The following is an 18,808-nucleotide window of genomic DNA, read 5'->3' as shown; positions in this document are numbered from 1 at the left end:
CCGTGTAGCGCCGTGCGAAGACAATCTTGAGTGTGGTGGTATTCGAAAAGAATGACGAGGTGAAGACCTCGAACAATCTAGCCGTCAGAAATCCGTACATGACGGTAGCTATAGGACGGCCGAAACGTACCACACAAGTTCGATGGACGCCGTCAGAAAATTAAATTCTTAAAACGTCCGTAGATAAACTTAGTATCAGCGTGGTAGTATCCGGAAAGAAACAACGAACGAGCCGCCGTGCCATCGGAACAACAACAACAACGACCCTCGCAAATTCTCCGTCCACAACGAGAGGTAAATCGTCAGCGCTAGTTCAATAATGTCGGATCATGAGATGAGACAGTCCGAAAATCACGGTACGTACGGTGCGAACACCTAAACCGCCCGAAACATCGAGTCGCCACATCGACCAACGCGCCACACAACTACCTCTCATATATACGGATTCGGTCACGCTAGCGGCATGACGATACGGATCGAAAGCGGACAGCCGAAAGCCGGACCCCGACGCGGCGCTGCCCGGCTATGCTGTATTCAGGTACTTTCGAGTGCAAAATCGAAACGTCCCCATCGCCTTTACTCCGGCCGTGAAAATAATTTTTCGATTTTTTCAACGGGGATCTGCCGCGTTTTTCGTTCCGCCGCTGTCCGTGATGAAATTTTTTTTTTTTTCGAAAAAATTTTTTCAACACAAAAGTGAACGCTGCACTTCTGGATCGGACTTAGAAATAATTTCAACATTTTTTGTTGACGCTGCACTTCCGGAAACGAATGAACGCTGCACTTCTGGAACGGACTTGGAAATAATTTCGACATTTTCCGTTGAGGCTGCACTTCCGGACCTGAATGAACGCTGCACTTCTGGAATCGAACGAACGCTGCACTTCCGGACCCGAATGAACGCTGCACTTCTGGATCGGACTTGGAAATAATTTCGACATTGTTCGTTGACGCTGCACTTCCGGAACCGAATGAACGCTGCACTTCTGGATCGGACTTGGAAATAATTTCGACATTTTCCGTTGAGGCTGCACTTCCGGACCTGAATGAACGCTGCACTTCTGGAATTGAACGAACGCTGCACTTCTGGAATCGGACGAACGCTGCACTTCTGGATGGGACTTTGAAATAATTTCTACATTTTTCGTGGACGCCGCACTACCGGACCCGAACGAACGCTGCACTTCTGGAATCGAACGAACGCTGCACTTCCGGACCTGAATGAACGCTGCACTTCTGGAATTGAACGAACGCTGCACTTCTGGAATCGAACGAACGCTGCACTTCCGGACCCGAATGAACGCTGCACTTCTGGATCGGACTTGGAAATAATTTCGACATTTTCCGTTGAGGCTGCACTTCCGGACCTGAATGAACGCTGCACTTCTGGATCGGACTTGGAAATAATTTCGACATTTTCCGTTGAGGCTGCACTTCCGGACCCGAACGAACGCTGCACTTCTGGAATCGAACGAACGCTGTACTTCCGGACCTGAACGAACGCTGCACTTCTGGATGGGACTTTGAAATAATTTCTACATTTTTCGTGGACGCCGCACCTCCGGACCCGAACGAACGCTGCACTTCTGGAATCGAACGAACGCTGCACTTCCGGACCTGAATGAACGCTGCACTTCTGGAATTGAACGAACGCTGCACTTCTGGAATCGAACGAACGCTGCACTTCCGGACCTGAATGAACGCTGCACTTCTGGAATTGAACGAACGCTGCACTTCTGGAATCGGACGAACGCTGCACTTCTGGATGGGACTTTGAAATAATTTCTACATTTTTCGTGGACGCCGCACTACCGGACCCGAACGAACGCTGCACTTCTGGAATCGAACGAACGCTGCACTTCCGGACCTGAATGAACGCTGCACTTCTGGAATTGAACGAACGCTGCACTTCTGGAATCGAACGAACGCTGCACTTCCGGACCCGAATGAACGCTGCACTTCTGGATCGGACTTGGAAATAATTTCGACATTTTCCGTTGAGGCTGCACTTCCGGACCTGAATGAACGCTGCACTTCTGGATCGGACTTGGAAATAATTTCGACATTTTCCGTTGAGGCTGCACTTCCGGACCTGAATGAACGCTGCACTTCTGGATCGGACTTGGAAATAATTTCGACATTTTCCGTTGAGGCTGCACTTCCGGACCCGAACGAACGCTGCACTTCTGGAATCGAACGAACGCTGTACTTCCGGACCTGAACGAACGCTGCACTTCTGGATGGGACTTTGAAATAATTTCTACATTTTTCGTGGACGCCGCACCTCCGGACCCGAACGAACGCTGCACTTCTGGAATCGAACGAACGCTGCACTTCCGGACCTGAATGAACGCTGCACTTCTGGAATTGAACGAACGCTGCACTTCTGGAATCGAACGAACGCTGCACTTCCGGACCTGAATGAACGCTGCACTTCTGGAATTGAACGAACGCTGCACTTCTGGAATCGGACGAACGCTGCACTTCTGGATGGGACTTTGAAATAATTTCTACATTTTTCGTGGACGCCGCACTACCGGACCCGAACGAACGCTGCACTTCTGGAATCGAACGAACGCTGCACTTCCGGACCTGAATGAACGCTGCACTTCTGGAATTGAACGAACGCTGCACTTCTGGAATCGAACGAACGCTGCACTTCCGGACCCGAATGAACGCTGCACTTCTGGATCGGACTTGGAAATAATTTCGACATTTTCCGTTGAGGCTGCACTTCCGGACCTGAATGAACGCTGCACTTCTGGATCGGACTTGGAAATAATTTCGACATTTTCCGTTGAGGCTGCACTTCCGGACCCGAACGAACGCTGCACTTCTGGAATCGAACGAACGCTGTACTTCCGGACCTGAACGAACGCTGCACTTCTGGATGGGACTTTGAAATAATTTCTACATTTTTCGTGGACGCCGCACCTCCGGACCCGAACGAACGCTGCACTTCTGGAATCGAACGAACGCTGCACTTCCGGACCTGAATGAACGCTGCACTTCTGGAATTGAACGAACGCTGCACTTCTGGAATCGAACGAACGCTGCACTTCCGGACCTGAATGAACGCTGCACTTCTGGAATTGAACGAACGCTGCACTTCTGGAATCGGACGAACGCTGCACTTCTGGATGGGACTTTGAAATAATTTCTACATTTTTCGTGGACGCCGCACTACCGGACCCGAACGAACGCTGCACTTCTGGAATCGAACGAACGCTGCACTTCCGGACCTGAATGAACGCTGCACTTCTGGAATTGAACGAACGCTGCACTTCTGGAATCGAACGAACGCTGCACTTCCGGACCCGAATGAACGCTGCACTTCTGGATCGGACTTGGAAATAATTTCGACATTTTCCGTTGAGGCTGCACTTCCGGACCTGAATGAACGCTGCACTTCTGGATCGGACTTGGAAATAATTTCGACATTTTCCGTTGAGGCTGCACTTCCGGACCTGAATGAACGCTGCACTTCTGGATCGGACTTGGAAATAATTTCGACATTTTCCGTTGAGGCTGCACTTCCGGACCCGAACGAACGCTGCACTTCTGGAATCGAACGAACGCTGTACTTCCGGACCTGAACGAACGCTGCACTTCTGGATGGGACTTTGAAATAATTTCTACATTTTTCGTGGACGCCGCACCTCCGGACCCGAACGAACGCTGCACTTCTGGAATCGAACGAACGCTGCACTTCCGGACCTGAATGAACGCTGCACTTCTGGAATTGAACGAACGCTGCACTTCTGGAATCGAACGAACGCTGCACTTCCGGACCTGAATGAACGCTGCACTTCTGGAATTGAACGAACGCTGCACTTCTGGAATCGGACGAACGCTGCACTTCTGGATGGGACTTTGAAATAATTTCTACATTTTTCGTGGACGCCGCACTACCGGACCCGAACGAACGCTGCACTTCTGGAATCGAACGAACGCTGCACTTCCGGACCTGAATGAACGCTGCACTTCTGGAATTGAACGAACGCTGCACTTCTGGAATCGAACGAACGCTGCACTTCCGGACCCGAATGAACGCTGCACTTCTGGATCGGACTTGGAAATAATTTCGACATTTTCCGTTGAGGCTGCACTTCCGGACCTGAATGAACGCTGCACTTCTGGATCGGACTTGGAAATAATTTCGACATTTTCCGTTGAGGCTGCACTTCCGGACCCGAACGAACGCTGCACTTCTGGAATCGAACGAACGCTGTACTTCCGGACCTGAACGAACGCTGCACTTCTGGATGGGACTTTGAAATAATTTCTACATTTTTCGTGGACGCCGCACCTCCGGACCCGAACGAACGCTGCACTTCTGGAATCGAACGAACGCTGCACTTCCGGACCTGAATGAACGCTGCACTTCTGGAATTGAACGAACGCTGCACTTCTGGAATCGAACGAACGCTGCACTTCCGGACCTGAATGAACCCTGCACTTCTGGAATTGAACGAACGCTGCACTTCTGGAATCGGACGAACGCTGCACTTCTGGATGGGACTTTGAAATAATTTCTACATTTTTCGTGGACGCCGCACTACCGGACCCGAACGAACGCTGCACTTCTGGAATCGAACGAACGCTGCACTTCCGGACCTGAATGAACGCTGCACTTCTGGAATTGAACGAACGCTGCACTTCTGGAATCGAACGAACGCTGCACTTCCGGACCCGAATGAACGCTGCACTTCTGGATCGGACTTGGAAATAATTTCGACATTTTCCGTTGAGGCTGCACTTCCGGACCTGAATGAACGCTGCACTTCTGGATCGGACTTGGAAATAATTTCGACATTTTCCGTTGAGGCTGCACTTCCGGACCTGAATGAACGCTGCACTTCTGGATCGGACTTGGAAATAATTTCGACATTTTCCGTTGAGGCTGCACTTCCGGACCCGAACGAACGCTGCACTTCTGGAATCGAACGAACGCTGTACTTCCGGACCTGAACGAACGCTGCACTTCTGGATGGGACTTTGAAATAATTTCTACATTTTTCGTGGACGCCGCACCTCCGGACCCGAACGAACGCTGCACTTCTGGAATCGAACGAACGCTGCACTTCCGGACCTGAATGAACGCTGCACTTCTGGAATTGAACGAACGCTGCACTTCTGGAATCGAACGAACGCTGCACTTCCGGACCTGAATGAACGCTGCACTTCTGGAATTGAACGAACGCTGCACTTCTGGAATCGGACGAACGCTGCACTTCTGGATGGGACTTTGAAATAATTTCTACATTTTTCGTGGACGCCGCACTACCGGACCCGAACGAACGCTGCACTTCTGGAATCGAACGAACGCTGCACTTCCGGACCTGAATGAACGCTGCACTTCTGGAATTGAACGAACGCTGCACTTCTGGAATCGAACGAACGCTGCACTTCCGGACCCGAATGAACGCTGCACTTCTGGATCGGACTTGGAAATAATTTCGACATTTTCCGTTGAGGCTGCACTTCCGGACCTGAATGAACGCTGCACTTCTGGATCGGACTTGGAAATAATTTCGACATTTTCCGTTGAGGCTGCACTTCCGGACCCGAACGAACGCTGCACTTCTGGAATCGAACGAACGCTGTACTTCCGGACCTGAACGAACGCTGCACTTCTGGATGGGACTTTGAAATAATTTCTACATTTTTCGTGGACGCCGCACCTCCGGACCCGAACGAACGCTGCACTTCTGGAATCGAACGAACGCTGCACTTCCGGACCTGAATGAACGCTGCACTTCTGGAATTGAACGAACGCTGCACTTCTGGAATCGAACGAACGCTGCACTTCCGGACCTGAATGAACGCTGCACTTCTGGAATTGAACGAACGCTGCACTTCTGGAATCGGACGAACGCTGCACTTCTGGATGGGACTTTGAAATAATTTCTACATTTTTCGTGGACGCCGCACTACCGGACCCGAACGAACGCTGCACTTCTGGAATCGAACGAACGCTGCACTTCCGGACCTGAATGAACGCTGCACTTCTGGAATTGAACGAACGCTGCACTTCTGGAATCGAACGAACGCTGCACTTCCGGACCCGAATGAACGCTGCACTTCTGGATCGGACTTGGAAATAATTTCGACATTTTCCGTTGAGGCTGCACTTCCGGACCTGAATGAACGCTGCACTTCTGGATCGGACTTGGAAATAATTTCGACATTTTCCGTTGAGGCTGCACTTCCGGACCTGAATGAACGCTGCACTTCTGGATCGGACTTGGAAATAATTTCGACATTTTCCGTTGAGGCTGCACTTCCGGACCCGAACGAACGCTGCACTTCTGGAATCGAACGAACGCTGTACTTCCGGACCTGAACGAACGCTGCACTTCTGGATGGGACTTTGAAATAATTTCTACATTTTTCGTGGACGCCGCACCTCCGGACCCGAACGAACGCTGCACTTCTGGAATCGAACGAACGCTGCACTTCCGGACCTGAATGAACGCTGCACTTCTGGAATTGAACGAACGCTGCACTTCTGGAATCGAACGAACGCTGCACTTCCGGACCTGAATGAACGCTGCACTTCTGGAATTGAACGAACGCTGCACTTCTGGAATCGGACGAACGCTGCACTTCTGGATGGGACTTTGAAATAATTTCTACATTTTTCGTGGACGCCGCACTACCGGACCCGAACGAACGCTGCACTTCTGGAATCGAACGAACGCTGCACTTCCGGACCTTAATGAACGCTGCACTTCTGGAATTGAACGAACGCTGCACTTCTGGAATCGAACGAACGCTGCACTTCCGGACCCGAATGAACGCTGCACTTCTGGATCGGACTTGGAAATAATTTCGACATTTTCCGTTGAGGCTGCACTTCCGGACCTGAATGAACGCTGCACTTCTGGATCGGACTTGGAAATAATTTCGACATTTTCCGTTGAGGCTGCACTTCCGGACCCGAACGAACGCTGCACTTCTGGAATCGAACGAACGCTGTACTTCCGGACCTGAACGAACGCTGCACTTCTGGATGGGACTTTGAAATAATTTCTACATTTTTCGTGGACGCCGCACCTCCGGACCCGAACGAACGCTGCACTTCTGGAATCGAACGAACGCTGCACTTCCGGACCTGAATGAACGCTGCACTTCTGGAATTGAACGAACGCTGCACTTCTGGAATCGAACGAACGCTGCACTTCCGGACCTGAATGAACGCTGCACTTCTGGAATTGAACGAACGCTGCACTTCTGGAATCGGACGAACGCTGCACTTCTGGATGGGACTTTGAAATAATTTCTACATTTTTCGTGGACGCCGCACTACCGGACCCGAACGAACGCTGCACTTCTGGAATCGAACGAACGCTGCACTTCCGGACCTGAATGAACGCTGCACTTCTGGAATTGAACGAACGCTGTACTTCTGGAATCGAACGAACGCTGCACTTCCGGACCCGAATGAACGCTGCACTTCTGGATCGGACTTGGAAATAATTTCGACATTTTCCGTTGAGGCTGCACTTCCGGACCTGAATGAACGCTGCACTTCTGGATCGGACTTGGAAATAATTTCGACATTTTCCATTGAGGCTGCACTTCCGGACCTGAATGAACGCTGCACTTCTGGATCGGACTTGGAAATAATTTCGACATTTTCCGTTGAGGCTGCACTTCCGGACCCGAACGAACGCTGCACTTCTGGAATCGAACGAACGCTGTACTTCCGGACCTGAACGAACGCTGCACTTCTGGATGGGACTTTGAAATAATTTCTACATTTTTCGTGGACGCCGCACCTCCGGACCCGAACGAACGCTGCACTTCTGGAATCGAACGAACGCTGCACTTCCGGACCTGAATGAACGCTGCACTTCTGGAATTGAACGAACGCTGCACTTCTGGAATCGAACGAACGCTGCACTTCCGGACCTGAATGAACGCTGCACTTCTGGAATTGAACGAACGCTGCACTTCTGGAATCGGACGAACGCTGCACTTCTGGATGGGACTTTGAAATAATTTCTACATTTTTCGTGGACGCCGCACTACCGGACCCGAACGAACGCTGCACTTCTGGAATCGAACGAACGCTGCACTTCCGGACCTGAATGAACGCTGCACTTCTGGAATTGAACGAACGCTGCACTTCTGGAATCGAACGGACGCTGCACTTCCGGACCCGAATGAACGCTGCACTTCTGGATCGGACTTGGAAATAATTTCGACATTTTCCGTTGAGGCTGCACTTCCGGACCTGAATGAACGCTGCACTTCTGGATCGGACTTGGAAATAATTTCGACATTTTCCGTTGAGGCTGCACTTCCGGACCCGAACGAACGCTGCACTTCCGGACCCGAATGAACGCTGCACTTCTGGATCGGACTTGGAAATAATTTCGACATTTTCCGTTGAGGCTGCACTTCCGGACCCGAACGAACGCTGCACTTCTGGAATCGAACGAACGCTGCACTTCCGGACCTGAATGAACGCTGCACTTCTGGAATTGAACGAACGCTGCACTTCTGGAATCGAACGAACGCTGCACTTCCGGACCTGAATGAACGCTGCACTTCTGGAATTGAACGAACGCTGCACTTCTGGAATCGGACGAACGCTGCACTTCTGGATGGGACTTTGAAATAATTTCTACATTTTTCGTAGACGCCGCACCACCGGACCCGAACGAACGCTGCACTTCTGGAATCGAACGAACGCTGCACTTCCGGACCTGAATGAACGCTGCACTTCTGGAATTGAACGAACGCTGCACTTCCGGACCCGAATGAACGCTGCACTTCTGGATCGGACTTGGAAATAATTTCGACATTTTCCGTTGAGGCTGCACTTCCGGACCTGAATGAACGCTGCACTTCTGGAATTGAACGAACGCTGTACTTCTGGAATTGAACGAACGCTGCACTTCCGGACCCGAACGAACGCTGCACTTCTGGAATCGAACGAACGCTGTACTTCCGGACCTGAACGAACGCTGCACTTCTGGATGGGACTTTGAAATAATTTCTACATTTTTCGTGGACGCCGCACCTCCGGACCCGAACGAACGCTGCACTTCTGGAATCGAACGAACGCTGCACTTCCGGACCTGAATGAACGCTGCACTTCTGGAATTGAACGGACGCTGCACTTCTGGAATCGAACGAACGCTGCACTTCCGGACCTGAATGAACGCTGCACTTCTGGAATTGAACGAACGCTGCACTTCTGGAATCGAACGAACGCTGCACTTCCGGACTTGAATGAACGCTGCACTTCTGGAATTGAACGAACGCTGCACTTCTGGAATCGGACGAACGCTGCACTTCTGGAATCGAACGAACGCTGCACTTCCGGACCTGAATGAACGCTGCACTTCTGGAATCGAACGAACGCTGTACTTCCGGACCTGAACGAACGCTGCACTTCTGGATGGGACTTTGAAATAATTTCTACATTTTTCGTGGACGCCGCACCACCGGACCCGAACGAACGCTGCACTTCTGGAATCGAACGAACGCTGCACTTCCGGACCTGAATGAACGCTGCACTTCTGGAATTGAACGAACGCTGCACTTCTGGAATCGAGCGAACGCTGCACTTCTGGAATCGAACGAACGCTGTACTTTCGGACCTGAACGAACGCTGCACTTCTGGATGGGACTTTGAAATAATTTCTACATTTTTCGTGAACGCCGCACCACCGGACCCGAACGAACGCTGCACTTCTGGATGGGACTTTGAAATAATTTCGACATTTTTCGTTGTAGCCGCACTACCGAATACGAACGAACGCTGCACTTCTGGATCGGACTTGGAAATAATTTCTACATTTTTTGTTGACGCTGCACTTCCGGACCTGAATGAACGCTGCACTTCTGGAATTGAACGAACGCTGCACTTCTGGATGGGACTTTGAAATAATTTCGACATTTTTCGTTGACGCTCCACTTCCGGACTACGAACGCTGCACTTCTGGATCGGACTTGGAAATAATTTCTACATTTTTTGTTGACGCTGCACTTCCGGACCTGAATGAACGCTGCACTTCTGGATCGAAATGATGTTGCGATTATATCGTCTCGACAGTCCGATGCGTATCTACGGATCGACATACGACCCGAACCTCTTACTTTGACTGGAAGTTACATATTTTGTTTTACTTCGTGAAATCGTACTCGACGGTCTCTCGTCCGAAACACTTCGAGATCCGTAAAAGAAGATATTCAACGATGTTTCTAGTTTATCAAAAGTGAGGGAAATTCCTCAGAACTTTTTCTTGTCAAATCTCGTCCCCTTTAATGTTCTATTTCAGTCGGGCGATCAAATCTGTCCGCGACCGCCTTCGAGTGGTTCCCACCCACCGGCACGTCTATGATCGTAAACGACTGTCCTCGCAGCACGGTACCCCGTTCCGATGGAACCGGTAATACACATTACGAGTATATCTGCTTGCATACCATCTTGCGAAACTAATTCTGGTAATCGATCATTTTCGGTTTGTTCGTGTTTCGTAGTCTCATATCTGACTATATAAAATTCGTAAATTGGAATGTTCGAATATTCTATTTTTTTATTCGAACAATCCGATCTGGTATTTTTACAATTCGAATAGGTATTAGAACATTGCCGAATTATTGTTGAGTATTGCGTTTCGCGTGGGTTATTCGGCAGTTTGCTTGTTCGAAATTAGCACAGTAACGTGCATTTATTTTTGTTTTTTTCTTTTTGGGATTGGAGAGTAGGTATTCATATTATTGGAATAACTCCAATTTTTTTTTTTGACTTTGAAATAATTTCGACATGGACGCTGCACTTCTGGACCCGAATGAACGCTGCACTTCTGGATGGGACTTTGCAATAATTTCGACGTGGACGCTGCACTTCCGGACACGAATGAACGCTGCACTTCTGGATGGGACTTTGCAATACTTTCGACATGGACGCTGCACTTCCGGACCCAAATGAACGCTGTACTTCTGGATCGGACTTTGAAATAATTTCGACATGGACGCTGCACTTCCGGACCCGAATGAACGCTGTACTTCTGGATCGGACTTTGAAATAATTTCGACATAGACGCTGCACTTCCGGACCCGAATGAACGCTGCATTTCTGGATGGGACTTTGCAATACTTTCGACATGGACGCTGCACTTCTGGACCCGAATGAACGCTGCACTTCTGGATGGGACTTGGCAATAATTTCGACGTGGACGCTGCACTTCCGGACCCGAATGATATTACGATTGTTTCGTCTCGACAGTCCGGTGCGTCTCTACGGATCGACATACGACCCGAACCTCTTACTTTGACTGGAAGTTACATATTTTGTTTTACTTCGTGAAATCGTACTCGAGGGTCTCTCGTCCGAAACACTTCGACATCCGTAAAAGAAGATATTCAACGATGTTTCTATTTTGTCAAAAATGACGGAAATTCCTCCAAACTTTTTCTTGTCAAATCTCGTTCCCGTTAATGTAATGCTAATTTATTCGGACGATCGATTCTGACCGCCACCGCTTTCGAGTTGTCCCCACCTACCGGCACGTCTATGATCGTAAACGACTGTTTTCGGAGCACGGTACGCCGTTCCGATGCAACCAGTATTACACGTAATGGGACTGTCGTGTATGTCTGGTTGCATACCGTCGTTGGAAACATTTTCTGGGACCCTCTTTTAACTTTCCCGGCGCATCCACCATTTGTCGATTAGTTTTGAAGGAGCATTTTTGATCAACTTTTCGGAAGTGCAGCGTTCGGAGGAGCCCTTTTGAACAAACATTTCCGGAAGTGCAGCGTTCGAAGTGTCATTTTTGACAAATTTTCCGGAAGTGCAGCGTTCGAAGACTCATTTTTGACCAACTTTCCGGAAGTGCAGCGTTCGAAGACTCATTTTTGACCAACTTTCCGGAAGTGCAGCGTTCTGAGGAGCACTTTTGACTACACATCCCGAAGAACAGTGTTCGTGTGGACATTTTTTTCACAAAAAAAAATTCATGAGGTCATTTGAACGTCAACATTCTTGATGGAAGAAGAGACGATTTGTATGGGCTAGTAATATATAAGTAATATATAGGTAATATATAAGTAATATATAAGTAATATATAAGTAATATATAAGTAATATATAAGTAATATATAAGTAATATATAAGTAATATATAAGTAATATATAAGTAATATATAAGTAATATATATTAAGTCCGATCCGGAAGTGCAGCGTTCAAAAAAAATTTTGTAAAATATCTTTTATCCTCTTCTATTCCTTTTTTTCCTTTCTATATACTTTATATTAATATCCTTTATATATATTTATCTATCTATCTATCTATCTCTTTTTTTATATTATTACTCTTTCTTTATTCTGTAAATTTTATTATCTCCTTGAGAAAAACTCTTCTTCTCCTTTTTCCTCTTCCTCCTCGTCCTAAGCCTCTCGTCCTCTTGTCGCGTAGCACCTCTTCTTCTTCGTCCTCCTCCTCCTCCAGTCCTTGGCCCCTCTCTCTCTCTCTCTGGTCCGCTCCTCCGTCCTCTGGTCCACTCCTCCATCCTCTGGTCCCCTCCATCCTCTGGTCTTCTCCATCCTCTGGTCGGCGGTCGGACGGGTCGGTCGGGTCGGTCGGGACGGTCGGGTCGGTCGGTCACCATGCTTATTTTTATCGTTCGACTATTGCAGAACATTGATCTGTCTGTTGACACACCAAGCTCTCTTTCACATTCATTTCGTTCCGTTTCGTTCTGCTAATTTTGTTTCTTAAGAGACGTGCTGCTCTCCTTCGTAAGTGCATCGAGTAGTGCAAAACACCGCCTGACCACTTTCGACAATCCCAGCTCGCTTTGCCATTCAATTATTAACTTCGTTCGGTTCCGGGCCGTTTCCAAAATAATATTTGACGTGCCCTTACGAACGATGCATTCATTTCGACACCTCTGCTAATTTTGTTTCTTAAGAGACGTGCTCTCCTTCGTAAGTGCATCGAGTAGTGCAAAACACCGCCTGACCACTTTCGACAATCCCAGCTCGCTTTGCCATTCAATTATTAATTTCGTTCGGTTCCGGGCCGTTTCCAAAATAATATTAGACGTGCCCTTACGAACGATGCATTCATTTCGACACCTCTGCTAATTTTGTTTCTTAAGAGACGTGCTCTCCTTCGTAAGTGCATCGAGTAGTGCAAAACACCGCCTGACCACTTTCGACAATCCCAGCTCGCTTTGCCATTCAATTATTAATTTCGTTCGGTTCCGGGCCGTTTCCAAAATAATATTAGACGTGCCCTTACGAACGATGCATTCATTTCGACACCTCTGCTAATTTTGTTTCTTAAGAGACGTGCTCTCCTTCGTAAGTGCATCGAGTAGTGCAAAACACCGCCTGACCACTTTCGACAATCCCAGCTCGCTTTGCCATTCAATTATTAATTTCGTTCGGTTCCGGGCCGTTTCCAAAATAATATTAGACGTGCCCTTACGAACGATGCATTCATTTCGACACCTCTGCTAATTTTGTTTCTTAAAAGACGTGCTGCTCTCCTTCGTAAGTGCATCGAGTAGTGCAAAACACCGCCTGACCACTTTCGACAATCCCAGCTCGCTTTGCCATTCAATTATTAACTTCGTTCGGTTCCGGGCCGTTTCCAAAATAATATTTGACGTGCCCTTACGAACGACGCATTCATTTCGACACCTCTGCTAATTTTGTTTCTTAAAAGACGTGCTGCTCTCCTTCGTAAGTGCATCGAGTAGTGCAAAACACCGCCTGACCACTTTCGACAATCCCAGCTCGCTTTGCCATTCAATTATTAATTTCGTTCGGTTCCGGGCCGTTTCCAAAATAATATTAGACGTGCCCTTACGAACGATGCATTCATTTCGACACCTCTGCTAATTTTGTTTCTTAAGAGACGTGCTCTCCTTCGTAAGTGCATCGAGTAGTGCAAAACACCGCCTGACCACTTTCGACAATCCCAGCTCGCTTTGCCATTCAATTATTAACTTCGTTCGGTTCCGGGCCGTTTCCAAAATAATATTTGACGTGCCCTTACGAACGACGCATTCATTTCGACACCTCTGCTAATTTTGTTTCTTAAAAGACGTGCTGCTCTCCTTCGTAAGTGCATCGAGTAGTGCAAAACACCGCCTGACCACTTTCGACAATCCCAGCTCGCTTTGCCATTCAATTATTAATTTCGTTCGGTTCCGGGCCGTTTCCAAAATAATATTTGACGTGCCCTTACGAACGATGCATTCATTTCGACACCTCTGCTAATTTTGTTTCTTAAGAGACGTGCTCTCCTTCGTAAGTGCATCGAGTAGTGCAAAACACCGCCTGACCACTTTCGACAATCCCAGCTCGCTTTGCCATTCAATTATTAACTTCGTTCGGTTCCGGGCCGTTTCCAAAATAATATTTGACGTGCCCTTACGAACGACGCATTCATTTCGACACCTCTGCTAATTTTGTTTCTTAAAAGACGTGCTGCTCTCCTTCGTAAGTGCATCGAGTAGTGCAAAACACCGCCTGACCACTTTCGACAATCCCAGCTCGCTTTGCCATTCAATTATTAATTTCGTTCGGTTCCGGGCCGTTTCCAAAATAATATTTGACGTGCCCTTACGAACGATGCATTATTTTATCACCTCTGTTTTTCTCTTATTTAATTTGCCTTATTTGATCCTTCATTATGTTCAGATGCATTTGTCTTTCTAATCCTTTTTAATTTCTCACTATGCGAATACAATCCCCCTTGTATATACGGATTTGGTCACGCTAGCGGCATGACGATACGGATCGAAAGCGGACAGTCGAAAGCCGGACCCCGACGCGGCGTTGCCCGGCTATGCTGTATTCAGGTACTTTCGAGTGCAAAATCGAAACGTCCCCATCGCCTTTACTCCGGCGGTGAAAATAATTTTCCGATTTTTTCAACGGGGATCTGCCGCCTTTTTCGTTCCGCCGCTGTCCGTGATGAAAACAATTTTTTTTTCAAATTTTTTAATTTCCAACGCTGCACTTCCGGATTTTACTTTGATGGAAAAAAAAATTTTTGATGCTGTACTTCCGGATTTTTTACGATAAATCGGTAACGTTTTTGTTTTAAAATATCCGGAACTGCAGCGTTCGAATATTTCCTTTTCGGAAAAATCCAGAAGTACAGTCTTCGGTGTTTTCGTGCAAATTTTTTTTATAAAATTTTTACTTTATCTTTCAGTTCACATGTGGAACCTGAAAAATCGAAAAGCCGGAAGTGCAGCGTTCGAATGTTTTTTTTTTTTACGAAAAATCTAGCTGTCTGATTATTGAAACAAAGCATTGGGATGGCCCAGGAGGATGTCGAAGCTATTCGATTTTTGTCCGGTAGCTCTGAATAACGACGTGAAGAAATTCAAGCAAGTGCGGGTAAACGGCGGGAGTAGCCGTGACTCTCTTATTAGCACGGGTAAATGTGGGACCTGAAATATCGAAAAGCCGGAAGTGCAGCGTTCAAATGTTTTTTTTTTTTGACGAAAAATCTAGCTGTCTATTCGATTATTGCAACAAGGCATTGCGATGGCCCAAGAGCTCTGAATAACGGCGTGAAGAAATTCAAGCAAGCGCGGGTAAACGGCGGGAGTAGCCGTGACTCTCTTATTAGCACGGGTAAATGTGGGACCTGAAATATCGAAAAGCCGGAAGTGCAGCGTTCAAATGTTTTTTTTTTTGACGAAAAATCTAGCTGTCTATTCGATTATTGCAACAAGGCATTGCGATGGCCCAAGAGCTCTGAATAACGGCGTGAAGAAATTCAAGCAAGCGCGGGTAAACGGCGGGAGTAGCCGTGACTCTCTTATTAGCACGGGTAAACGTGGGACCTGAAATATCGAAAAGCCGGAAGTGCAGCGTTCAAATGTTTTTTTTTTGACGAAAAATTTAGCTGTCTATTCGATTATTGCATAAGACATTGGGCTTGAATGAATTTTTCCGGAAGTACAGCATCCCATTTAATTTCCAAATTTTCGGATTTATCTCCGTTTTGCCGTCGATGTGCAGACTAGAAAAATCGCAAATCCGGAAGTGCAGCGTTCGAGGATATAGAAAAAAAATCCACGCGGCAGCGAGAATAAAAAAAAATAAAAAAAAAACATAAAAATCGCCCACCGCCGATGAGATGTTGTTTCGACATACTAATAACAACATGCTATTGCAAATTTGTGTATCTGATTGTCGCATCCCTCGAGGGGGGGTCCGTGTTTCATACCTCTCAGCACAGGAGGGACTGCTGCTTGACGGTAATTAAGTTTGCAAAATATGATTTTGCTGGTTCCAATTGGTCCGTGTTTCTTTGACTTTTCAATCAAACGCTTGGGTTTGATTAGTCGTCTTGGGCTGTTTGCAAAATTTTTGACTTTGCAATTAAAGCACTGTACACGGCTCCCTCTTTTGTGGTTTTTGCTTATGGTATTTATGTATAAAACGATACAACGTAGTAACCTATTTCTGTATGTTTGCTTGCTTTAAGCTTTGCTTTTGGTGTGTATGTATAATTAACACGTCGTAGTAACCTTTTTTCGTTTGTTTGCTTGACTTGTTTTAAGCCTTGTTTTTGGTGTGCACGTATAATACACGTCCGTTGTAACCATTTTTGTTCTCTGCTTTGCTCTCGGTATGGATGTATTAATGAATACTTCGTAGTAACAATTTTCAGTTTGTCTGCACGTTTTGCTTTTGGTACGTATGTCGATACAATACTTCGTAGTAACCATTTTCTGTTCGTTTATTTTTCTATTGGTTTAATATTTTCCCTTCCGTGGCAAGTTATGATAATAACTGTAGGGGAAAGAGTTAAGAATATTTATTAAGAAAAGCGAGTACGTCTAGCCTACAAGAGACTATCCCAAGTTTTAGTACTTTATTCATCATACATTGTGTATTATGATATTATCGTCATGTATTTGAGCATCCCATCGAATGGGTGTTCGGAGGCGCTCGATCAATCACTCGTTTCCCTTCCGTGGCAAGTTATGATAATAACTGTAGGGGAAAGAGTTAAGAATATTTATTAAGAAAAGCGGGTACGTCTAGCCTACAAGACGATCCCAAATTTTAGTACTTTATTCATCATACATTGTATTATTATATTATCGTCATTTATTTGAGCATCCCATCGAAGTGGGTGTTCGGAGGCGCTCGATCACTCGTAGTGGTGGATAAAATCAACCACCGACCAAACTAGACTGTCGAAAATTCGTTTGTCGCAGAAAATTAAATTTTTACGACGCACGAAGACAACAATCTTAGGTTCGGTTGCGTTCGAAAAGGGAAGCGTCGTCGTAACAACAACAACCCTAGAGTGAATTTAAATAAACTTAACTCAATCAAGTTTTAGTACTTTATTCATCATACATTGTATTATTATATTATCGTCATTTATTTGAGCATCCCATCGAAGTGGGTGTTCGGAGGCGCTCGATCAATCACTGGTTTCCCTTCCGTGGCAAGTTATGATAATAACTGTAGGGGAAAGAGTTAAGAATATTTATTAAGAAAAGCGGGTACGTCTAGCCTACAAGACGATCCCAAATTTTAGTACTTTATTCATCATACATTGTATTATTATATTATCGTCATTTATTTGAGCATCCCATCGAAGTGGGTGTTCGGAGGCGCTCGATCACTCGTAGTGGTGGATAAAATTAACCACCGACCAAACTAGACTGTCGAAAATTCGTTTGTCGCAGAAAATTAAATTTTTACGACGCACGAAGACAACAATCTTAGATTCGGTTGCGTTCGAAAAGGGAAGCGTCGTCGTAACAACAACAACCCTAGAGTGAATTCAAATAAACTTAACTCAATCAAGTTTTAGTACTTTATTCATCATATTAACGTCATGTATTTGAGCATCCCATGGAAATGGGGATTCGGAGGCGCTCGATCATTCGTTTCCCCTTCCGTGGTAAGTTATGATTACTAACTGTAGAGGAAAGAGTTAAAAATATTTTTTAAGAAAAGCGGGTATATCGTCTAGCCTACAAGACGATCCCAAATTTTAGTACTTTATTCATCATAAATTGTATTATCATATTTATCGTTATTTATTTGAGCATCCCATCGAAGTGGGTGTTCGGAGGCGCTCGATCACTCGTAGTGGTGGATAAAATTAACCACCGACCAAACTAGACTGTCGAAATTTCGTTTGTCGCAGAAAATTAAATTTTTACGACGCACGAAGACAACAATCTTAGGTTCGGTTGCGTTCGAAAAGGGAAGCGTCGTCGTCGTAACAACAACAACAACAACCCTAGAGTGAATTTATTCATCATACATCGTTTCCCCTTCCGTGGTAAGTTATGATTACTAACTGTAGAGGAAAGATTTAAAAATATTTCTTAAGAAAAGCGGGTATATCGTCTAGCCTACAAGACGATCCCAAATTTTAGTACTTTATTCATCATAAAATTGTATTATCATATTTATCGTTATTTATTTGAGCATCCCATCGAAGTGGGTGTTCGGAGGCGCTCGATCACTCGTAGTGGTGGATAAAATTAACCACCGACCAAACTAGACTGTCGAAAATTCGTTTGTCGCAGAAAATTAAATTTTTACGACGCACGAAGACAACAATCTTAGGTTCGGTTGCGTTCGAAAAGGGAAGCGTCGTCGTCGTAACAACAACAACAACAACCCTAGAGTGAATTTATTCATCATACATCGTTTCCCCTTCCGTGGTAAGTTATGATTACTAACTGTAGAGGAAAGATTTAAAAATATTTCTTAAGAAAAGCGGGTATATCGTCTAGCCTACAAGACGATCCCAAATTTTAGTACTTTATTCATCATA

This window comes from Tenebrio molitor, chromosome Y, assembly GCF_963966145.1.
Source record: "Tenebrio molitor chromosome Y, icTenMoli1.1, whole genome shotgun sequence".
NCBI lineage: Eukaryota > Metazoa > Arthropoda > Insecta > Coleoptera > Tenebrionidae > Tenebrio > Tenebrio molitor.
This window is presented reverse-complemented; position numbering follows the sequence as displayed.